Source organism: Microcaecilia unicolor, chromosome 11 (genome assembly GCF_901765095.1).
Source record: "Microcaecilia unicolor chromosome 11, aMicUni1.1, whole genome shotgun sequence".
Taxonomy (NCBI): Eukaryota; Metazoa; Chordata; class Amphibia; order Gymnophiona; family Siphonopidae; genus Microcaecilia; species Microcaecilia unicolor.
The window spans coordinates 161,153,170-161,178,337 of NC_044041.1; the positions used below are offsets into that span (position 1 = coordinate 161,153,170).

The 25,168-nt window shown below is 41.9% G+C and overlaps 1 protein-coding gene across 2 annotated transcripts in view; it reads right to left on the reverse strand.

Moving 5' to 3' along the window:
* The window catches only part of LOC115480231 (probable G-protein coupled receptor 132), a 103,309-nt gene that overhangs the window by 18,096 nt on the left and 60,045 nt on the right, over nucleotides 1-25,168 (reverse strand). For both annotated transcript variants that reach the window (XM_030218751.1, XM_030218750.1), the window contains exon 3: nucleotides 18,174-18,258. The gene's annotated coding sequence lies outside the window, so the exon portion shown is untranslated. The remainder of the gene's footprint in view (nucleotides 1-18,173; nucleotides 18,259-25,168) is intronic.

The following is a 25,168-nucleotide window of genomic DNA, read 5'->3' on the forward strand; positions in this document are numbered from 1 at the left end:
TCCTTCCTTACCGACTTTGATGCCTGGCTTTCCGTTTTTCTCGAACCCTCATCTCCATCCCTCATTCTCGGAGACTTTAACATACACGTTGATGACCAATCCGACCCTCACGCTTCTCGGTTCCTCACTCTAACATTCTCCTTCAACCTCCAGCTATGCTCCACCACCCCTACTCACCGAGACGGCCATTGTCTTGACCTCATCCTCTCCTCTTCCGGCTCTCCCTCCAATTTCCACGCGTCAGCTCTTCCTCTGTTGGATCATCACCTGATCACCTTCACACTTCTTCACCCCCCCCCCTCAGCCCCGTCCAACTTTAACCACTACCTCCAGGAATCTCCAGGCTATTGACCCTCCCACCCTATCCTCTAGTATCTCTAATCTCCTCCCCTCCATCATGTCCTCCGAGTCTGTCGACAAGGCTGTCTCCGCCTACAATGCCACTCTCTCCTCTGCTCTAGACACCCTCGCACCATCCACCTCCCGTCCCACTAAGCGTACCATTCCCCAGCCATGGCTGACCCCTTGCATCCGTTACCTTCGCTCCTGCGCCCGATCGGCTGAACGCCTCTGGAGGAAATCCCGCACCCACTCAGATTTCCTTCACTACAAATTCATGCTATCCTCCTTCCAATCCTCCCTATTCCTTGCCAAACAGGATTATTACACCCAGTTGACCAATTCTTTCAGCTCCAACCCCCGTCGTCTCTTCGCCACCCTTAACTCCCTCCTTAAAGTGCCCTCCGCTCCCACCCCCCCTCGCTCTCTCCTCAATCACTGGCCGATTACATCCGCGACAAGGTGCAAAAGATCAACCTTGAGTTCACTACCAAGCCATCTCCTCCTCCTCACCCTTCAACCCTCTCCCTCAACCAATCAACCCAGGCCTCCTTCTCCTCCTTTCCTGACATCACCGAGGAGGAAACCGCTCACCTTCTTTCCTCCTCGAAATGCACCACTTGCTCTTCTGATCCCATCCCCACCAACTTACTTAACATCATCTCTCATACTGTCACCCCCTCTATCTGTCATATCCTCAACCTCTCTCTCTCCACTGCCTGTCCCTGACACCTTCAAGCACGCCGTAGTCACACCTCTCCTCAAAAAACCATCACTTGACCCCACCTGTCCCTCCAACTACCGCCCCATCTCCCTCCTACCCTTCCTCTCCAAAATACTTGAGCGCGCCGTTCACAGCTGCTGCCTCGACTTTCTCTCCTCTCATGCCATCCTCGATCCACTTCAATCCGATTTTCGCCCTCTACACTCGACAGAAACAGCACTCTCTAAAGTCTGTAATGACCTGTTCCTTGCCAAATCCAGAGGCCACTACTCCATCCTCATCCTCCTCGATCTATCCGCCGCTTTTGACACTGTCAATCATGATTTACTTCTTGCCACACTGTCCTCATTTGGGTTCCAGGGCTCTGTCCTCTCCTGGTTCTCCTCCTATCTCTCCCACCGCACCTTCAGAGTTCACTCTCATGGATCCTCCTCCACCCCTATCCCGCTATCTGTTGATGTTCCCCAGGGATCTGTCCTTGGACCCCTTCTCTTCTCAATCTATACCTCTTCCCTGGGCTCCCTGATCTCATCTCACGGTTTCCAATATCATCTCTATGCTGATGACACCCAGTTGTATCTTTCCACACCAGACATCACCGCTGAGACCCAGGCTAAGGTATCAGCCTGCTTATCCGACATAGCTGCCTGGATGTCCAATCGCCACCTGAAACTGAACATGTCCAAGACCGAGCTCATCGTCTTTCCACCAAAACCCACTTCTCCTCTTCCTCCACTTTCTATCTCAGTTGAAAACACCCTCATCCTCCCCGTCTCATCTGCCCGCAACCTTGGAGTCATCTTTGACTCCTCCCTCTCTTTCTCTGCGCATATCCAGCAGACAGCCAAGACCTGTCGCTTCTTCCTCTTTAACATCAGCAAAATTCGCCCTTTCCTCTCTGAACACACCACCCGAACTCTCGTCCACGCTCTCATTACCTCTTGCCTTGACTACTGCAACTTACTTCTCACCGGCCTCCCACTTAGCCACCTAACCCCTCTCCAATCTGTTCAGAACTCTGCTGCACGTCTTATATTCCGCCAGAACCGATATACTCATATCACCCCTCTCCTCAGGTCACTTCACTGGCTTCCAATCAGATACCGCATTCAGTTCAAGCTTCTCCTTCTTACTAACAAATGCACTCAGTCTGCTGCCCCCCACTTCCTCTCTACCCTCATCTCCCCTTATGTTCCAGCCCGAAACCTCCGTTCACAGGACAAATCCCTCCTCTCATTACCCTTCTCTACCACCGCCAACTCCAGGCTCCGCTCATTCTGCCTCGCCTCACCCTATGCTTGGAACAACCTCCCCGAGTCCTTACGCCAAGCCCCCTCCTTGCCCATCTTCAAGTCTTTGCTTAAAGCCCACCTCTTCAATGCTGCATTCGGCACCTAACTCTTACCTTTCAGGAACTCCAATTTGACTGCCCCTATTGGTCTGACTGCTCACGCGTCTTTTAGATTGTAAGCTCTTTTGAGCAGGGATTGTCCTTCTATGTTAAATTGTACAGCGCTGCGTAACCCTAGTAGCGCTTTAGAAATGTTAAGTAGTAGTAGTAGTATAGGTCCCTGCTGCATCCCCACCTTGAGTATTGTGCCATTCTGGTCACCACAAAAAGGATTTAGTGCAACTAAAAAAATATTTTAGAAAGGGGTACAAAAATGATAAAGTGGGTGGAATGAATCTTTGTTGAACAAAGGCTAAACAGGTTAGAGTCCTTCAGCTTCAATAAAACATAACCAAGAGGTGATATGATAGAAGTTTTATAAAATGGTGAGTGAGGTAGAACAAAGGTTAAATAAGCAACAGTTGTTGCTTAAACTTTAAAACAATGCAAAACAAGAGAAGATGCCTTAACATTAATGATAGTAAATCATAAAGTTCTTTCAACTAGCACTTAAAGAAGCTGTAGAATCTGTTACTAAAGGATGTGGTTAAAGTAAGTAGCATAAGTAGGATTCAAAACAGTTTTCTACAAAGTTCTGGAGGAAAAGTCAATAAAAACTTATTAACCAGGTAGGCTTGGGAGAGACATTATTCATTCACAACCACAACTGCAGTGAAAACCCTAAATGCAACTAATGTGACCAAACCAAAGACAATCACTGTGTAACAAACAGGTTATAGTGGACCACAGCACACTTGCTAGTAAGAGAGGAAAAAGAAGCCTCAGCCACTGCAATGAAAGAAAAATTCTCAATCTTTCCACTAGCAGTTCTTTTATCTTTCATCAGTCCTCTTAACAAAACCTCTCAATTTTTTTAAAGTGTTCCTTGTGTTATGCACATTCAATTAAACATCATTCAAACGTGAAATTTTATTACTGCTAACCCAGATTCAAAGCACCTTATATTCAAAAAAATCAAAGCTTGGCACGGGCACTTACCTGGAAACACCCAATTGGGCCGCAATTTCACACAGCAATATTGGCTTCCTTAGGGGTTCCTTACTCCAATTACGATGTACTCATCTTCGTGCCAAACATGAAGAAATTTTTTTCATGGCTAGTCTCACTAACTGAATCAAAAATATGGTGACAATCAAATACAGTCTAGGTCTAGCATCCATAACTTCTTCTTGTATCCCCCCACCCCCGACGCTTCATCCTGAGGGATGTGCAGCATTTGTGCAATTACTTGGTAGATGAAAGATTTCTTCAATTCAAGTGATGGCAGAATAATATTTTTTGAGGTCTTTTTCAAATTGTAAAACAGATTTTGTTGTATATGTGGTATAATGTCCTTGTTTTATGTTCTATATAGGCATGACATCACGCCCATTCAAGATCAGAATGCTGGAGCACAAATCAAATATGAAGAGAAATCTGATACAGGAACCTTTGGTATCGCAATATGAACAATTTCACCGTCGTTTTAATGATTTGAAATGTTTTGTGATCGATACAGAACCACTCCAAAAATGTGGAGAGGATTGACTGAAAAGGTTGCAGCACGAGAAGCGCAGTGAACTCACAGGCTCCACACCATGTTACTCAATGGATTAAATTTGACAGTGGATTGGGAATGTTTTCGTACAGTGTTTTGACAGCTGTTTCCGGCACTTTCAGTTGATAGGATGTGATGTGTGCATCATTCAGTTTGATAAGAGTTTTTGGAAACTGACATATGCAACGCCATTTTTTGAAGATTGGGCACAGTGAAAAAAGCTGTAAACATTCCACAGCAAGAAAGTTGTTTAGTAAGAAGTGAACATTAGCTAACCACTTTCATGTTTTAGAAAAGTGGCATGAAGACTGAACACATCATGATTGGAGTAATGAACCCTTGAGGAGGCCAGTACTGCTGTGTGAAACAGCAGCCCTGTTAGGTATTTCCAGATAAGTGCTCATGCCAAGCTTTGATTTTTTTTCAATATAAGGCGCTTTGACTCTGGGTTAGCAGTAATAAAGTTTCAAGTTTGGATTATATTTAATTGAATTTTCATAACACAAACACTTGAAAAATTGAGAGGCTTCTTTTAAGAGGACAGATGAAAGATAAAAGAACTGCTAATGGAAAGATTGAGAATGTTTCTTTCATTGCAGTGGCTGAGGTCTTTTCTTCCTCTCTTACTAACAAGTGTGCTATGGTTCACTATAACCTATTTGTTACACAGTGCATGTCTTCAGCTTGTGCTAGACACATTTTTCATCCCTGGAAGTGAGCTATGATAATTAGATCTACTTTTTGGGATCTGCTGGACTGGCCACTGCCAGTGCCAGTGAAAGGATGCTAGGTTTGATGGACCTTGGTCTGATTCAACATAGCTTCCAGGGTGAACATTCCCTTCCTCAGAAAGTAATAATGTGCACAAAAAACATTCCATTTTGTGGCTTTTGTTCAATTTGTCCTTTTCTGTCATTTGGTTTGTTTTGCTTTATTCTTGATTTCATTCCCTTTAATGTCAGTGGGTGGGGGGGAGGAATGCATTTTATCAAATTTTATCAAATTTTATCAAATTGCAGGGAAGCATCAGCAGTGGATACAACAGCACCCCCAAACACCAAGTATGGGACAAAATGATATGAAGAGTGGCAGGAACATGATCATCCCATAGCACAGTGTCCGAACTGTAGCTTGAACAGCACATAGCCCCAAGAGAAGAGCAAAGCAGCAGGAGTGGGGGAGAAGGGAAAAGAAATTGTAAGAAACAGGCAGGAAATGTGAGGAAAGGCAGGCGAGATGAATTTAAAGTAGTTTGAAAGAATATCAGAATAAGCAGAATATGAGAGAGGAAGTGGCTTTACAAGACAGCTCCTCACATGCCAGCATCTCACAGGGAAACTGCTATCATGCAATATACAGACACTAGCAGAGCATCTGCAGTGTCCCTAGCATTCACAATCACAACCCCCCTCCCACCAGGAGTCGTCTCCCTTTCCTTTTCCCCTGTACTCTCTCTTCCCTCCCCTACCCAAGGCACACTTCTCCCTTCCTTTCCCTCTCCCCCCAGGCACACAATCTCTCTTTTCTGCTTCCATCAAAAGTACTCTCCCCGCCCTCGCTCCCCACAGACATACCCACTCTCTCTCTCTTGCTACACTTTTACTCTCCCCTTCTTTCCTCTCTACCACTGACAGAGATAGGAGGCACAGAGAAGCCTCTTTAGCCCTCCCGGTTCCTGCGCCTACTCACTCTAAGGATCAGAATCCACTGTCAATACCCAACACCTCCTCCTTATCCTCCATTAGCTTCATGGCGTGCACTATTTGAAAGAGTAAATAACTGTTCCCTATTTACCCTTCCTGCCCCAATCATAATTTTATAGACCTCTATTAAATCTCCTCTCAGCCATCTCTTTTCCAAGCTGAAGAGCCATAATCTCTTCAGCCTTTCTCCATAAGGGAGGTGCTCCATCCTCTTTAGCATGTCTATCACCCTTCTCTGTACCTTTTCTAGTTCTGTTATATCTTTTTAAGATGCAGTGACCAGAACTCCACACAATAACCTATGTTCAATCACACTATCGATTATATTCTTGGTTTTATTTTCCATTCCTTTCTTAATTATATCTAGGATTTCAGTGTATTGTCCACAATGATACTTAGATTATTTTCCTCAGTGGTGATTCCTAATAAAATACCCAGCAAGATGCACTTATAGTTTGGATTATTTTTCCTTATATGCATCACTTTGCTGTTGTCCTCATTAACTTTCTTCTGGCATTTAGACACTGAGTCCCTGTAGGGCCCGGAGGGATGACAGAGTAACACCTTTACTACATCAACTGCATTGGCTTCCGGTTGAAGCAAGAGTTAAGTTTAAAGCCTTAGTTTTGACCCATAAGGCTTTTTATACACTAAATCCTGACTATCTGTCAAATCTAACTATTCCTTACACTGCCACATGAACCCTTAGATCCCTGACAGACAACAGGTTAGTGATTCCTCCTCTCACTAGGGCTAGATGGGAATCTACACGGAATTCGGCTTTTTTCTATTTGTCTCCCTCTCTTTGGAATGGCCTTCCAAAAGAGATCAGACTTGAGAAATCTTACTTTCATTTTCGTAAACTTTTGAAAACCTTCTACTTTATCGAGTATGTAGACCAGAATTTAGAATAATGGAAGAAAGGTTATAAATGGGCATCTGTAATATATACTAAATCAAAACTGTATTATCTGTCTGTGTAGATTATATTATGTATTTAATTTTTGTATTTGCGGTGTTCTCCTGTGTACTAATCATGAGTTATATTGTTTTCATCTTATGTAGCTAGTTTGTGGGTTTGCTGTGCTTTCCTGTAATGATTGGAGTTCTAATGTTTGTCCAATTTGTACTTATTGTATTGCTTCTTTTTATAAATTGTAAACCGTTCTGTCTTGCAGTAGCAATAAGATACGGTATATAAATTGACGTAAATAAAATAAAAATAAATAAAATCTCCAAATTTACTAATCTTATTTTTGCATTTGGTCACCTCGCTCATTGTTCCCAGATCATTTATAAATATGTTAAAACACAATGGTCCCAGTGCAGGTCCCTGTGGTACGTCACTATTCACGTCTCCATTTAATCCTACTCTGTTTCCTATCTTTTAACCACCTCCCTATCCACATTGTTTCCTACCCTATAATGTTTTAATTTTCTCGGATATCGTTCATGAAGGACTTTATCAAATGCCTTCTGAATATCCAGACACACTGTAAGGATAACTTTGTATATATCATCTAGATGGGGAAAAGAATGTCTAAATCAGCAAGTTCTGAGCCTTTATGGTGCTGCAGAAGGAACAAGTATATTTGCTGTGGCGTCCAACAGAAAAGGCCATAGGAACATAAGAAAAACCATGCTAAGTCAGACCAAAGTCAATCGCGCCCAGAATCTGTCACTGATATGGGACAATCCAGGTTACAAGACCTAGCAGATCCTAAAAAACTAAATCTATTTCTCATAGCTCATTTCCAGGAATGAACAATGGCTATCCCAGGTCTGCTTAACCAATCATTTTCTATTAACTTTTCTTCTAGAAATGTTTGAACCGCTTTTGAACCACGCTATGTTAGTCACTTGACCACATCGTCTGGTAACAGATTCTACAGCTTAATTGTGCTCCAAGTGAAAAAAATATTGTTTTCAATCTGCTGTTTATTAGTTTCGTGGATTTTACTTTTGTTTTAATATTGTTTGAAAGATTAAATAACTTTCACCTGGAGTGTAAATTTTAAGGGGCTTCGACGTTAGCTTCAGAACATTTAGTACAGGAAAAGTGCTGGGCAGACTTTTATGGTCTGTGCCCTGAGAAGGGCAGGGAGAAATCAAACTCGGGTATACATATAAAGTATTACATACCATGTAAAATGCGTTTATCTTGTTGGGCAGACTGGATGGACCGTTCAGGTTTATGTTACCTATTCAACAGTACCACCTCACTCATGATTTTATAACATCTCTCAATTCTCCTCTTAGTTCTCTTTTCCAAACAGAAGGAAATCCTAACCCAAAGCTACCCAAACTGTGGGTCGGGACTCCAAATGCAGTTCAAAACCTGATTTTGGGGTCACGACTTAGGTGGGTTCACCATAGATACATCATTATTCTGTACTTCCAGGGGGGTCACATAATTTTATTTAGCTACAATTATGGGGTCACAGGCACAAAAAGATTGCAAAGCACTGCCCTAACTTGTTTAGACTTTCTTCATAAGGGAGGTGTTCATCATCTTGGTTGCCTTTCTCTGAACCTTTTCAAGTCCCACTATCTCCTTCTTGAGATTGGGCAACCAGAAGGTATGGGCACACTAGCATTTCAATTATGTTCTCCATTCCTTTTTGAATAGTCCTAACATTCTATTTGGTTGTTACCTGTGTGTTTGGTGGGGGATGGGTTGTTTTTTTTTTGGGGGGGGGGTGGTATTTTGGGCAACTAGACCATACCAATCTTAATATTTCAACTTATTATCCATAATGACATCAAAATCTTTATCTTGGGTGGCGACTCCTAACTTGGAACCCAGCACTTTGTACCTGTACTTGGAATATATTTCCTATGTGCATCACACTTTGCAGTTGTCCACATTAGACATCCAGTCTCCCATGGTCCTTCTGCAATAAATAAGAATCCTCTGCCATTTTAATGAGTTTCAATAATATTATCCTATCCTGTCTACCTTCTTTAATCCCAGAGGGGTATAATCGAACGGCCCCGGCGAAATACATGGACGGCGATGTATTTTGGCGGCGCCGCAAACAGCTGGCCAGACCCGTATTTTCAAAAAAGATGGCCGGCCATCTTTTGTTTCGACAATATGGGTTCCGGCCAGCCAAATGCCTTGAATTTGGCCGGGGTTTGAGATGGCCGGCTTCGTTTTTTAGCGATAATGGAAAGTTATGTCGGCCATCTCAAACCCCGGCCAAATTCAAGGTATCTGGCCGTGGGAGGAGCCAGCATTTTTAGTGCACTGGCCCCCCTGACATGCCAGGACACCAACCAGCCACCCTAGGGGTCACTGCGGTGGACTTCAGAAAAGCTCCCTCGTGCATAGCGCCCTTACTTTGGGAGCTGAGCCCCCCAAACCCACTACCCACAAATGTACTGCACCCACTAAAATTGCTCCAGGGACCTGCATACAGCTTCTAGGACTTATTGCTGCTGTATAACACCAGTTCACACCTGAAGACTAATCTCTCTGAAAAAGTCCTTTCTTGAAATAAGCACGATTGCTCACAGTTAACTGCAGATCAGAGGTTGTGCCCCACTGGCAAAGAGTCCCCTGGTACTAAGATTAGCAGTAGGTCAGAGCTGGCACAATGGTGTACAATGCTCTCTTTCAGCACCATGCAAGGTATGAACTATGTTCTCTAACGTGGGTAACACAGGAAAGGAAAGGGAACTAAAACTGGCTTACAAAAATGGCCACTACCGCATGGACTACAACAGGAAACAAAACAGGGCACACTCTGACCTGGTTGCAGGGGGGAAAAGCACCATGGGAGTAGAGCCCAGTACCCTACACCCAATACAATGCATTGGTAATGTGACTCTGCAGTGCACCTAACAGAAAAGGTGTCACACTCACCCGAGAGCCACATCGCAACCAGGGAAAGGCTGTCGGAGGATACAACACATTCTGCTGTCATGGAGGTGGGTACGGCATTTGAGGCTGGCATACAGGCTGGCAAAAAAGGTTTTTAGTTTTATTTTTTTAGTTTGGAAGGGGGTTGGTGACCACTGGGGGAGTATTGGGAGGTCATCCCCGATTCCCTCCAGTGGTCATTTGGGGCACCTTTTTGAGGCTTGGTCGTGAAAATAAAAGGACCAAGTAAAGCCGGCAAAATACTGCTTAACGCCGCTTTTTTTTTTCCATTATCGGCGAAAGCCGGCCATCTGGTAGCCACGCCCATGTCCCGCCTTCGCTAATCTACCGACACGCCCCTTTGAACTTTCTCCGGCGAAGCAACGGGAAAGCGGCGATGCTGTCAAAAATGCCGCTTTCCATTATACTGATTTCGCCGCTTTTCCGAAATCGCTGGCCATCTCCCGATTTATGTCGGGAAATGGCCGGCAATAACTTTCGAAAATAAGCTGGCTAGTCATATATTATCTAGCTCAACTTATCATACACTACTAAGCCCGACTATGTTGTTTTACTACTGTTTTATTGAAAATTCTATTCTTAATTTTGTATTTCAAATTACTATGTAAGCCGCATTGAGCCTGCATTATGTGGGAAAGCACGGGGTACAAATGTAATACATAATAATAATAATTATTATATCATCTACAAATTTTCTCCTTTTTCCAGAACATATATATATGTGCAAGGGTCTGGGACCAAAGAAATACATGCAGTTAACCGGAGCGTGCACTTAACCGTTGTGACCCAAAGAAGCTTGACATCTGATAAACATATGTACTGTTTATTATACGTACAGTACACAGTCTCCGTTAACTAACATTATACAGTCTTCGTTAACTGACGTTAGGCTTACTTGAAGTAATCAGTCATAGTCCTCTGTACACTCTTATGTCTGTGAGTTCCATAGACTACGTCTGCCAGACAATAAAAACTGTCATAGCACTGACATCCAGTGGCCTCCAGATAGGCCCGCACGGTGTTGAGACTCTCCAGCGCTCTTGCAAAAGTGACAGGAGGTTGTTGAATTTCGTCAGCATGTGCCTTGCTGCTCATTTCATCATCTGTTTCATCATCAGCCGTTGCCTGCGTATAGGCGCATATCTGGACATCAGTGCTGTAGTCAGCTGTTTGTAGACGTAATCAACAGCTATGTAGTGATGAAACTCCTCTTCAGTAACACCGGCTGGGATGTCAATAGTCTGTTCATCTGACGCATTTGCAACAGCTGCATCTGTTTTGTCCCTTTCCACATCCCTAACAAAGCTTGCCCACTTGTAGCAGTTCACAATGGTAGCCTGTGCAACATAATTCCAGGCTTCTTTCTGCATATGTAGGGAATCCAACAGTGATAGATTATGAGCCAGTTCAACAGCACGTTGCCTGTCTGGTCATCCATAACGCTCATCAGACGACGTAGCACAAGAGCCCGATAATGTTGTTTGAAATTGGCTGTTATGCCCTGTTTGGTGGCAGGAAGACCACCTTGACGTTACACAGCCTGAAATCATCACTGTGTGCAGCACAATTATCACAAAGCAACAAAATCTGACACTTTTGTGCCCGCATTCTAGTGTCTAACTTCTTTAGCCACTGCTTCCAAATTTCCCCAGTCATCCATGAATTTGCGTTAGCCTCGTATGACATAGGAAGTCTTTTAACATTCTTGAAGCAACGGGGCTGTTTGCTCTTTCCAATGATGAGTGGTTCCAACTTCTCACTCCCATCCATATTGCAGCAAAGGAGGATCGTCTGTCAGTCCTTCGACGTTTTACCTCCTGTAGTTTCGGCTTGTTTGAATGCAAGTGTTCCATTAGGAATCACTCACCAGTTGAGACAGTTTTAATCAGCATTGAAAATGTCACGAGGTGCAAACTCATTCAAGATGGTAGGAAGAACTGAAACAACCCAATTTTCAGCACCAAAGTCATCAGTGTCTTGTTTTTCACCATGTTGTTTCTTGAATTTTATGTTGTTCCTCTCCTTCCATCTTTCCAACCATCCAACAGTGGCTTTGAATTCAGTTAGTCCAAGACTTTCAGCTAGCTGATTAGCTTTCTCCATAAGCAGTGGACCACTGACAGGAAACTGTCTGCTCCTGACTTGAGAAAACCACTGAAGAAGAGCATCTTCAACCTCCTCAGCTTTTCCCGCTCATTTTCGTTTCTGGTGTGGATTTGTCTTGTTTTGCCAGTCTTCCAGAAGCTGGTCTTTCTGCTTCAAGATAGGTGAAATTTTACTGGGATTGACACCATATTCTTTAGCAATAGATGCTTGACTTTGCTTTCTAATTTTTTAAGAACTTTTATTCGTTCAGTTGCACGACGACGACTCCTCTAGTGTATACTCTAACAACATTCTTTCACTTATTCTGCCTGTGGCAGTTAAAGGGGCGGTAAATTTGAAATCTTGTTGGTTGTCACGCGCCAATCGGCTTCCATATTCCGTGCGCGCGCTTATACAGAGTCTTTCCTGCAGAGCAGCGGTCTTAAACCATGCATATAAGCGAATCTTGCACTTATCAGTGGTGTGCTAAACCGAAGTTTGTCCACATAGAAATTGATGGCGCCAAAAACGGGACCAAAGTACGGCATGCAGTTAAACAGAGCATGCGCTTATCCGACGTGCCAGGGGGTGAGATGGAAAACCCGGACTGGACTCCTAGCTGCAATGGGGGAGGACATGGGTGTAGGCTAACAGGAGGTGTAGGCTGGCTGCCACTAGGGGGAAAGAGATAGGAAACCCTGGGTGCAGGAGCTCCTCATTAGGCTCATGCTCAACTCAGCTGGTATGGGTGTGTAGAGAAGCTAATGAGTGGAGAATGATTGGTTGTGAAGGCAGAAGCCAGGGATTGATAAGGCAGGTGGGAAGGAGACTCATTAGTTCAGTTCAGGAGAGAGAAGGGGAGAAGTATTTGCAGGCTGAAAATCCTTGGGCAGGGAGGTCCCTAAAGTACTGAAGCAGGCTGAGATTCTTTGGGTGAGAGGAAGTCCCAAAAGTATTGAATTCACTGTGAAGCTGATGCAGGGGAAAACCCTTGGGTAGAAGAAGTCCCTAAAATATTGAACTCTCCTGAAGAGCCCAGACTGGAACCTGTAAGCCTGTATTGAATCCTGGTATGTGATATGCTGCTGTTGGAACTGTGTACTAGAAACCTGCATGGAATAAAAGTCCTTAAGATTGAAGTTACTGGTGGACATCTATTTCTTCATTGTACCGGGAGCCTGTGGCTGGAGGAGATTGTTCTATTCTTGGCTGCACAAGAAAGGTACCTGGTTACTATATATATATATATATATATATATATATATTACACTGTATATACATAGATAGATAGATATAGACAAGTCCCAGTACAGACCCTTGAGGTACCCCATTTTGAAAACTATCCATCGAGTCCTACTTTCTTTTTCTTGTCTTTTAACCAGTTATAAATCCATGATAAGTCATTGCCATAGACTGATAACTGAGGAGTCTGTCATTATGGACTTTATCGGATGTCTTCTGAAAATCCAAATACTCTGTATTAAATAACTTACCTTTATCTATGTGTTTGTTTATGCCTTCCAAGTATCTAATAAATTGTTAAAGCAAGACTTGTGTTTGCAAAACTCCTGCTGACTCATTTCCATTAAGCCATGTCTATGTATATGTCAGTAATTTTTTTTTGTTTAGAATAGCTCCTACCATTTTGCCAATCTTTAATTTCTTGGATCACCCTTGGAGCTTTTTTTAAAATTGGTATTTAGATGCCGAGTCATCCTCCTGCAGTTCTTCACAATTTGCTAGTCTTTTAACAACTAGAGTGGAGGAGTGGCCTAGTGGTTAGAGCACCAGTCTTGCAATCCACAGGTGGCCGGTTCAAATCCCACTGCTGCTCCTTGTGATTTTGGGCAAGTCACTTAACCCTCCATTGCCTCAGGTACAAGCTTAGATTGTGAGCCCTCCTGGGACAGAGAAATATCCAGTGTACCTGAATGCAACTCACCTTGAGCTACTACTGAAAAAGGTGTGAGCAAAATCCAAATAAATAAACTGACTAGTTTTCTCTCACCTCCACAAAAAAGGGTGGTGGATGCTTGGAATACCCTCCTGAAAGAGATGGCAGAGTAAAAACAAATGTGCTGGCAGGGCCGGTCTTAGGCAGAGGCGGCCGCATAGGGCCCCGCGCCTAAGGGGGCCCCGCTCAGTGTGCCTCAACTCTGCCTCGTGCCTCCGCTCCGACCCGGACCGGGACCACATCGAGTCACTCAACCTCTCTCCAGCCATAGGCAGATAAAGCATTCCTGGCATACCTTGTACAGTGTAGCACTGTGCTGGATCTTTTCTTAATATTTTTCCTTATTTTCTCCTTTGTTATGAGAATTGGAACTACTAATTGTAGTGGACTTGAACTGAATAATTTCTGTGGAGTGGAGGTTTCATGATGATAGCATTGTGCTTATTATTTCAATCAGTTTTTTTGTACAAGTTTAGCTTCATTTGTCTTTATTTGAAATTTCATAAATAAAAAAAAATTCTAAAAATGGAATAATCTTATCAATGGGGTGGAGCTAGGGTGGGGCGGAGCTATGGTGGGGCGGGGCTAGGATGGGGCCCCACCAAATTGGTCTGCACAGGGCCCGCACTTGCTAAGACCGGCCCTGTGTGCTGGAATAGACACAGTGGATTGATAAAGAGAATAGAAACAAAGCATAGAGTACCTCAGCTGAAACAACTGTGAAATAAATTTTGCACTTCTCATAAAATCATGGGGGATGTTGCCTGCTCTATAAAGTAGGTAGCATCCCTCTCCCTCACCCCCTCCCCCCCAAAAAAAATAGAAAGGCACAGAGGAAAGTAATTTGCATTTTACAGCAGGTACAGCCACCAAACAACAAAAGCATGAAGAAAGTATTCTGAACTCTGTAGCAGGTACTACCCTAACAAATTTACTGGGCAGACTCAATGGGCTATGTTTGTCTTTATCTGCTGTCACCCACTGTTTTGCTATGGTAATATTGGCCACCCTGCAATCTTCAGATGCTATAGGTGTTTAAATGATAGCTTACAGATTACTAGTAACAAGTTAGTTTCAGAAGGGGAAGGGAAGTTTATGTCTAAAAAGTTAACTTTTTATTTAGACGTGGTACTTGGTACGTTCAGGTTATACAAAGGCACTCTGATTGAGGAGCTGTCCACTGGAGGGATTAACGCGTCACCTCCTTAATTCCCCAGTGGTTGCTGTCCTCCTCCCGTCCCAGAATATGAATCTAGCAAGGGATACTAGGGATCTATGAATGCTTCAGGAACTATAGAGCAGAGGAGTGGTCTAGTGGTTGGGGTGGTGGACTTTGGTCCTGAGGAACTGAGTTCAATTCCCACTTCAGGCACAAGCAGCTCCTTGTGACTCCGGGCAAGTCACTTAACCCTCCATTGCCCCATGTAAGCCGCATTGAGCCTTCCATGAGTGGGAAAGCGTGGGGTACAAATGTAACAACAAAAAAAAACATTCAGGGTGCTAGAATCTGTCAAATTAATTTCCTAATAGACCCCCATGCAGAGTTGAGGAGAAACCTAATGGTTAACAGAGTGGTCTAAGAACCAAAGGACTCACTTCAGCTCTTTGTGGGTTTCTTTTTCTTTTTAAGAAGTTATGTAGCCTAATGGTTAGTGCAGTGCCCTGAGAATTAGGGGAACTGGATTCAATTCCCACTGCAGCTCCTTGTGACTCTGGGCACGTCCCTTAACCCTCCACTGCCCCAGGTACAAAATAAGTATCTGTATATAATATGTAAACTGCTTTGATTGTAACCACAGAACGGCAGTATATCAAGTCCCATCCCCCCTCTCCCTCTTTAAATTGTGAACGCTCCAGGGACAGAAATACCTACTGTACCTAAATGTATAAGAAACTTGCAAGCCTGAACGCTATTGACGTAGTGTGCATGCTGCCACAGTCATCCACGTCCCTTGTTTTGCCCTGTTCATAATTTGGACGTTTCAGTTTATAAAATGTGGTCATCAGCTGCACATAGACTTCCATTTCTCATGTATTTTAGAACAGGCTGGATGTCAGCAGATCCTGTTCTAAAATACACGAGAAATGGACGTCAGTATGTGATATGCATACCCGAACGATCCAACTTAAATGCCTCAACTCTGCAACACAACAAAACCAAAGCTCTAACTCTTCCTCCTCATGATTCCTAAATCTGTCTGTCACGCATGAACTTTATTCTACCACAACCTCACTCTGTATTTGTTCATACCGATATTGGTGATCGCCTCTACGATACTATGTAAGCCACATTGAGCCTACAAATAGATGGGAAAATGTGGGATACAAGTGTAATAAATAAATATACCGACATGGATGTACATATTATGAGTTGGACATCTTTTCTAAGATGCCGTTCTAAATCTTCTAGATTTACTGTGATTTACTTTAATGCTCCAAACATTGAAGAATGTTTCTGGTTTGGTTATGTTCCCAACATCCTCCTCAGTAATGTTTAGGGGATCATGTCCTCTCAGTTAGCATGAGGTAACATTACTGCTTCGAGGCCCAGACTTGAACCTATGCAACTGGGGAGCTGTCCTGCAAAAATCTTTCTGTCCAAGGAGGTGACTTTAAAAGCCAAAAATATAAGCACAGTTCCCCCAACGCACTCCTCCAAACTCTAGATCTAAATATGTTAACTAGGGGTTATGTGTAATTCAAAGCAGGTACAAACCCAACAGTTCAAACTGCCCCTATAAATTATGTAGCCATAATAAAATAAGGCATTGCACATATACTTTGAAGAACTGCCCGGAACGTGCCTCCTTTAAAATCACCGCATGCTGATATATTTATGTATAAGTAGTGCCTTTTCTAAAATTGTTCTGTATATGTGCATGCTAATTTACATACATAAAACTGTATGTAAAAGTTAAATCTAAGTCAACTGATTCAACTCCACACTTGAGAGTTGCACAGGGACAGAAATCTTACCTGTCCCCGCCTGTCCTTGATAGAATCTTGCCCGTCCCCACTGGAATCTTACCCATCCCCGCAAGAATTTAACCTGTAACCACTCAGTCCCACAAGAATAATGGTACATAAAAAAGAATTCCGGTAGATAAAGACCTGAACGGTCTATCCAGTCTGCCCAATAGTCACACTCATTATCAATTCATAATTAAATCAACAATGAACATGATATTATATACTTGATTATGGTCTTTCTTTGGCGTTTCTGGGACATAAACCATAGAAGTCTGTGCAGCCCCATCCTTATGTTCCAACTGCTGGAGTTGCCGTCACAGCCTACTCCAGCCTATTTGTCTTCTCATTTGCAGGACACAGACTATAAGTCTGTCCAGCACTGTCCTCATGTTCCAACCAGATTGCCATATATGAGAGACAGACCATACAAGTCTGCCCGGTATGAGCCCTAGTTCACCACAGCCAGAGTCACTATCTAAGCGTCACTCGATACATCCACACACATGCAGCCATTTAAGTTTAGGATTTTTTTATTCCCATAGAACTTCTTCCATTCCCACGGAAACCCTGCAGGTTCTGCAGGATTCCCACGAACCCCATTCCCATGCAGGTCTCTACTCCACACTCACCCTTCCCACCCCTCACATACTGCTCTTCTCCTACTCTTATCATACAATCCTCACCTGTTTCTTTCATCTACTCTCTTTTGCCCCCTTTTATCTCTGTTTCACACTAGTCTTCTTCCACTTTTTCTTCTCCTCACACTATAGTCCTCTTTCCATTTTACCCTTTCCCATTCACCTATCTTTCTCATCCCTTTTACAACTTTCTGAACTTCCCCCAACTCCTGCCATCCTCAGTCCCTCATCATCTCTCTCCTTACTTCCCCTTATACTCTCCCCTCTTTCCTTGCTCTTTCATTCTTCCTCTCTTCTTGCCTTCACCATCTGCTCTTGATTCTAGCTCTATGTCTCCTCCTGGCCTATCTGATTGTATGGTGTTCCCTCTAGCTTATGCTTTAGCCTTTAAACCGCCTTGATGTATAAGGTGATATAGCAAATCCAGAATAAACCATAAACAACCTTATCTGCATGTTTATAAACACCTTCAAAAAATTTGGAAGGGAAGACTTCTCTCTACCACACCAATGTTGGCTCAGCCTCATTAACTCATGCCTAGCTAGTTTCAACAATATTGTTTTTCAGAATATCTTCTACTATTTTACCTAACACTGGCATCAGGCTCACTGGTCTATAGTTTCCTGAATTCATCCTACAGCCATTTAAAAAACTGATTTTACATTGTCCATCTTCCATTCCTTGGCTACCAAAGAAGATTGTAATAGGTAACATATCATTAATTAATAAACTTGCAGTTTCAGTTTTGAGTATTTTCACAATCCTAGGTTGTATACCATCCAGTTCAGGTGATTTGCTAGTTGTAGTTTAACAATCACATATTCCTGTTCTACTGTGATTTGCTTTAGTTTCTCCAAATCATCACCATCAAAGATTGTTTCCAGTGTAAACCCAAAGAAGAGACTTCACAATTTTTCCACTACTACCTTAACATTCCCAAGTGCTTCTTATAACCCTCAGTCATCTAGTGGTCCAACTCACTCCTTCACAGGCTTCCTGCTTTCAATGTACCTGAGAAAAAAAAATACAGGTATTATGAGTTTTAGCCTCTATGGCATGCTTCTTTTCAAATTCTCTTTTGGCTAGCTTACAACCACTTTATATCTAACTTACCAATGCTTATGCTCTTTCCTATTTTTTTCACTTAGATATGTTTTCCATTTTTAAAACGTTTTATTCTGATTGGTTGGTGAATTTACAGGGGGTAATATTTTGGTATATTATGCTGGAGTTTTAATAAAGAACTGCATAAACATAAGAGTGGGTGGGTTGTAAGTTTGGATAGGGTGGGGGGAATGTTAAAACGTTTGATGACATGCCTATTTTTCTGCTCTTATTCAGACAGTGTTATTTCTAAAACGTATTTTGAATTTGTTGGCTGATTTGTCATGTTGTGTCATCAATAAACTTGTTAAATAATAAAAATTTTTATTCATAAAATTTGACATTCCAAATTCAGGACAAACTCTTGAGTAGAAAGACAAACAAATAAAAGAAAAAGCAGTTCCACATACACCCCATTCATATCACAAGTCCACAATAAGAAAGAGACAGATAATTTAAATCCAAAAAGAAAGTCACTATGGGCTCCTTTTACAAAGCGGCGCTACCGATTAGCACACTGAATGTGAAGAAGCTCATTCAATTCCCAAGAGCTTCATCATATTCAATGCATGCTAATCAGTTGCACCACTTTGTAAAAGAAGCCTTACATAGTTTAAAATTTAAAAAAACAGAGAATATAAGTAGAGAATACCCTACCAATACAATCTCAATACTTAAAAATTAACTGGTTCCAGATTCAGGATGCAGCTAGTTACTCTACATTCACTTATTTTATAAAAAGCTGCATTAGTTCCAAGGAAACCAAATCAATATTTTGATAATCAACTAAACATTTATAAGGAAACTTAAGATAAAAAGATGCACCCAGCTTGCTCTAACCTAAGCCACTTTGCTAAAAAATAGTAATAGTTTCCTCCTTCTCTATGTTGCTTTAGATATATATATATATATATATATATATATATATATATATGTATCCAAATATTCAATCAGATGATGTTTATATGCAGTTGAGGATACCCAAAATCAGCTTTCGATTATGCCGATTTGGGTGACCCTGTGAGAAGGACGCCCATCTTGCAATTTGTGTCGAAAGATGGGTGCCCTTCTCTTTCGAAAATAAGCCTGTTAACCAGTCAAGTTTTCAGGATATCCATAATGAATATGCATGAGATAAATTTGCATGCACTATGTGTGTCTTGAGGACCAAGTTGAGAACCATTGACCTACAGCAAGTTTCACACACAAAGTTCCTACAGTTGCATTGTTCTCATCTGATATCTGTAATAATAGAATAAACTCTGCACTATCCTGGGGCTCTTGGGACTCTTCCAGTTGACCTCACTCTGCCTCAGACATCTTCTTTGCAAAGGGTGGAAGATAATGGCTTCTAAGAAGAGGAGGGAGTGACTATGAAAAATCTTGGGTGTGTCAGTAGGGTGTCTTTAAAACATACCAGCAAGGGATACCAAGGGCAACCAGGGAAAATTAATTATGCACAAATTCCACTATTCCACTTTCCATTTTTTGAAAGCCGTCTTTTTACCTTTAATCGCCTTTTCCACCTCCCCTTTAATCATGCCAACAGTAATTTGGTCTTTCTTTGACCTTTTCTAATGTGTGGAATACATCTGATCAGGGCTTCCAGGTTGGTATTGTTTTAAACAGTGTTCATGCTTAATGTGCAGGCCCTAGCAATATATCAAATATGTAGAAAAAACAAATATCAGTTTTAACCTTTGCAGCCCCTCCTTTAACTTTTTTTTCCCTACTTTCTTCATTTTATTACCATTCCTTTTTTTTTTTTAATTTAGGGGAGAAGTTATCATAACGACATAAGAATAGCTATACTGGGTCAGACCAATGGTCCATCTAGCCCAGTATCCTGTTTTCAACAGTGGCCAAGCCAGGTCACAAGTACCTGGCAGAAACCCAAATAGTAGCAATATTTCATGTTACCAATCCCAGGGCACTGAAGGAGCGGATGTCTTGAAGATTGGCAGGATCTAGGGGTGTCAGAATTTGAATGCCATCTGCGTATATAAAACCCATGAGACCTGTGGAAGTAGTGTCAAGAAAATATTGAATAGGGTTGGCACCAAGATGGAGCCTTGAGAGACTCCACAAGCAATGGGGAATGATCTAGATGATGATCCCTAGTAACTTACCAGTGGCGTAGCCAAGGGTGGGCTTGGGTGGGCCCAGGCCCACCCACTTTGGGCTCAGGCCCACCTAGTACCAGCACAGCTATAATGTAGCTGGCAGGGATCCCCAAGCCCCACCAGCCGAACTCCCAACAACTGTCCCTCCTGCATACCTTGTAAATAGCAGATCTTCGCCTGCAATGAGCAGTGACTGATGCATACTGCTCGCACCAGCCCCATAGCTTTCGCTCTGATGTATTCTTGCCTAGGCGGAAACAGGAAGTTACATCAGAGGGAAGGGTATGGAGCCAACATCAGCTGTGTGTATTAGTTGCTGCCTGTTGCCGATGAAAATCTGCTATTTAAAAGGTATGCAGGAGAGGGAGGATATTTGAGAGACCATATGGCATGCAGGTAAGAGGAGAGACCACATCATCTGTGGGATGAGGCAGGGTTCTTCTGCCCACCCATCTTGGGCCCAGGCCCACACAAAATTGGGTGTCTGGCTACGCCCCTGTAACTTACTATGCTGCTCATTTTCAAAGCACAGACAAAGTTACATGGAGGCTCGTAGACTTACAAAATTATATAGGTTACTACGGGGCTCATTTTCAAAGCACTTAGACTTACAAAGTTCAATAGGTTACCATGTAACTTTGTAAGCTAATTGCTTTGAAAATGAGTCTCTATGTATTCTCTAGATGACAGATATGAATGGAACCAATATATTACATGGCCTGTAATGCCAATGTGGTGTAAACATTGTAAGAGAATAGAATGACCTAGATAGCCCACATTGCTAACTTCTCCCCTAAATGGTATAGCAGTCATTTTCTTTTTAACTTACTTTTTATTGAGTTTTCAAGACAACAACAAAAAGCACAATAATCCACCTAACAAAGTTTTGGCACTGCATTGTCTTTTTCTATATCCATTAACTATTCTCTGCAGGTAACTAACCCTTCAGGCTTTTGTTGGATTATTTGTAGTAAATAATTAGCAGATTTTTATACACACAGCTTCAGCTTTAGAAATGTTAATTTCTTTTCTTCATCTCTCTCATACACCCCAGAATAATTCACTGCTGAGTCACTTTAAAGTTGAAGTAACAAAACATCTGTTTACTCACAGTTTGTAGTTAGATTATATTCAGACAGGCTTATATATACATAATACTATACATTTGGATTATCAGCTCTTTCCATGTGCTTAGATGGTAATGGATGCTCACACCATAGATCCTCAGCTTAGGAGAGATCATGAGCTCCATGTGCTGTGCCTAACCCCCACAGGAAGTTGCATGGGTGTGACCTCTCTAAGCAATTTACATCAGAGGTCACAGAGTAATCACAGAGAAAAAAAACATTTCTGACAGGCAATGCATGTTAAATACAATACATTATTCCAACAAACCCCTTCTCATGCATAACTGTCATGCAATTATTAATTCACACAAAGTCCAAGCTTTATACGCAGATTCTCAAAACGTTCTCTGGGTAACGGTTTGGTCATGATGTCAGCTGTCATCTCACTGGTGTGACAATAGTGTAGACTGATGACCCCTTCTTTCGCCAACTCTCGCACGTTGTGGTATTTCGTTGCGATGTGCTTGGTGCGTGACTGAACCTTGTCATTCTGTGACAGTCTGATGCAGCTTTGATTATCTTCCATTATCTGGATTGGTCTCTGTTCATCTATTCCAAAATCCAGCAAAAGTTTTTCAATCCACATCAGTTCTCTGCATGCTTCTGATACGGCCACATATTCAGCTTCTGTAGAAGACAGACTCACAATACTTTGTTTATGACTGGCCCAAGAAATTTGTACATTTCCATACATAAACACATATCCACTTGTGGATTTATAATCAGAATGATCCCCTGCCCAATCTGAATCACAGTAACATATTAGTTTTGGATTACTATTGGCTGAAATCTTCAATTTACAATCAATGGTACCTTTTAAATACCTTACCATCCTTTTAACTGCAGTCCAATCTGATTTGGTAGGTGAGCTGACCCTTCTGCTCAAAATTCCTACTGCATTTGCTATATCAGCCCTGTATGTGGTAGTCAGATATAAAAGCTTACCTATGGCTGATCTATATTGGATGTTATCTGGTAAAGGTTCTCTTACTGTTTCATCCTTCAGAAAATCAGTGATCATGGGAGTGCTTACAACTTGGGCATCTTGCATACCTAAACTTTCAATAAGCTCATTTATTTTCTGCTTCTGGCTTAGAAGATAAGAACCATCATTTTGTTTCTCAATTTCTATACCAAGATAGTATGACACATTACCAAGTTCTTTTATCTCAACATTCAGGTTTAAATATTTTACAATGTCCTTGTACTCTTGCTCACTTTCGCTTGCAATGAGCAGATCATCAACAAAAGCTAAAATGTATGCATATTGTCCATTTCTGCACCTAGTGTACAAGCATTTATCTGCTTCACCTTGCTTAAATCCTAAATTTGTCAATATTTCATGCAATTTGTCATTCCAACATTTTGCACTTTGCTTTAATCCATAAAGACCTTTGTTTAATTTACACACTAGCTGTCTTTGTTTTGTATTTATGAAACCTGTTGGCTGTTCCATGTACAAGTCTTCAGTTATATCTCCATGAAGAAATGCTGTTTTCACATCAATGTGGTTGACTTGCATGCCTTTTGAGACTGCAATGCTCAGAAGTGTTCTAATTGTCGTGTGTTTCACTACAGGTGCAAACACTTCATCAAAATCTTCTCCATATTTTTGAAGATATCCCTTTGCGACTAATCTGGCTTTATACCTTTCCACTTTTCCTTGTGCATTCCTTTTTAACTTGAATACCCATTTGCATCCTATAGCTTTCTTGCCAGGAGGTAATTTTGTAAGAATCCAAGTATTATTTTTATGCAATGCATCAATTTCTTCTTGTGCAGCTTTACGCCATTCAGCAGCTTCTTCTGCTGGCATTTTCTCAATCTCATCCCATGTTAAGGGCTCTTGAGCTTCTGCTGACTTTGTTAGGTAAGACAGTCTTGGGGGTGGAACACCTTTGTTTTTCCTGGATGAGCGTCTGACAACAGGTTGGTCCGACCTTTCCGCATCCTCTAAATCTGAGAGTCCTTCTCCAATTGATTCCCCTTCTCCAACTGTACTGTCTTCTGCAATGATCCTTTCTGTGTCTGCTTCCTCTGCCTGTTCCTCGTTAGATACAGGTGAGTTGCTTTCAGACATCTGCCTTGGTATGGCATTTATATACACTGGCATGTCTATTATGGTTCTAGATTCATATTCTGGATGATAAGGCTCATCTGGGATAATCCAGCCTTTATCAACCCTTTTGTTTTCATCAAAATATGTAACATGTCTTATGCCAACAATGCCAGTTTTCAGATTCAAAATTCTATATCCTTTGTGTCCTGGAGCATAGCCAACTAAAATGCCCCTTTCTGTTGTGGAATCCAGCTTATGCCTTCTTTGCTTTGGTACATGAGCATATGCTGTACTTCCAAATGTTCTTATGTGTGACAGGTTTGGCTTCCTACCATGCCATGTCTCATGTGGTGTGCGCTCAGCGCCTTTAGTTGGCATTCTGTTTTGTAGGTACACTGCTGTGAGAATAGCTTCCCCCCATAGTCTTTTAGGGAGATTGCTATCTGACAGCATACACCTGGTCATTTCCACAAGTGACCTAAATTTTCTCTCTGCAACAGAATTTTGCTCTGGTGTATAAGCTACTGTTGTGATATGCTGAATGCCTTCTTATTCTAGAAATGTGCGCATGCTTTGTGAAGTGAACTCACCACCATTGTCGGTCTGAAGAACCTTTGGTTTTCTTTCAAATTTATTGCTCACCATGGCTACGTATTTCTTCAGCATGTCTGTGACTTGACTTTTTTCTTTCAGCAAATAGGCCACACAGTATCTAGAAAAATCATCCAAGAATATTAGCACAAATCTGTTATTTCCCAATGATGGGATATTAAATGGTCCACATAAGTCACTGTGTATTAAGTCCAGTACTTTATTACTCCTATTTCCGGTGTATGCAGGAAATGAGGGTCTCACACCTTTTTGAGTAACACAGTCTATGCATTTCTCCATTTTACCAGTATCTGCACTTATTTGAATGCCTGTGGCTAGTTGCCCACTGTGAAGATCCTGGATCACCTTAAAATCACGATGTCCCAGGCGGCGGTGCCAGATTTCCAGACTACATTTACCATCATTCTTCCTTACTTGCGCCATATGTGAGGCTTCACCTGAAATGCTCAGTTTATAAACATCATTATGCATAAAAGCTTCAGCATACACTTCATCATTTTTAGAGATTGTGCACTTATTGTTTTCAAAATGAATCGCAAATCCCTTCTTATCTAATGTAGATACACTAAGCATATTGCAAACTGCTTGGGGAATATACAAGACATCACTTACAGGAATTTCTTTAACTTCATTAGACACTTTGCATTTTAAGAATCCAATGCCTTTTGCTTGGATCTGAGTAGTCCCTGCGTTTGCAGTTTGAAGAATACCTTCTTCTGGACTCATTTCCTGAAAGAAATCCTTACAATTGGTTAAATGGCATGTGCTCCCCGAATCCAAAATCCAAGTACTTTCATTTGAATTATTATTTACCATAGTCAAAGATTTTTCTACCATTAGAAAGCTCTTATGTTTATCATTGTCTTTTGTACATGTCCTGCTTGGAAAATTCTTTT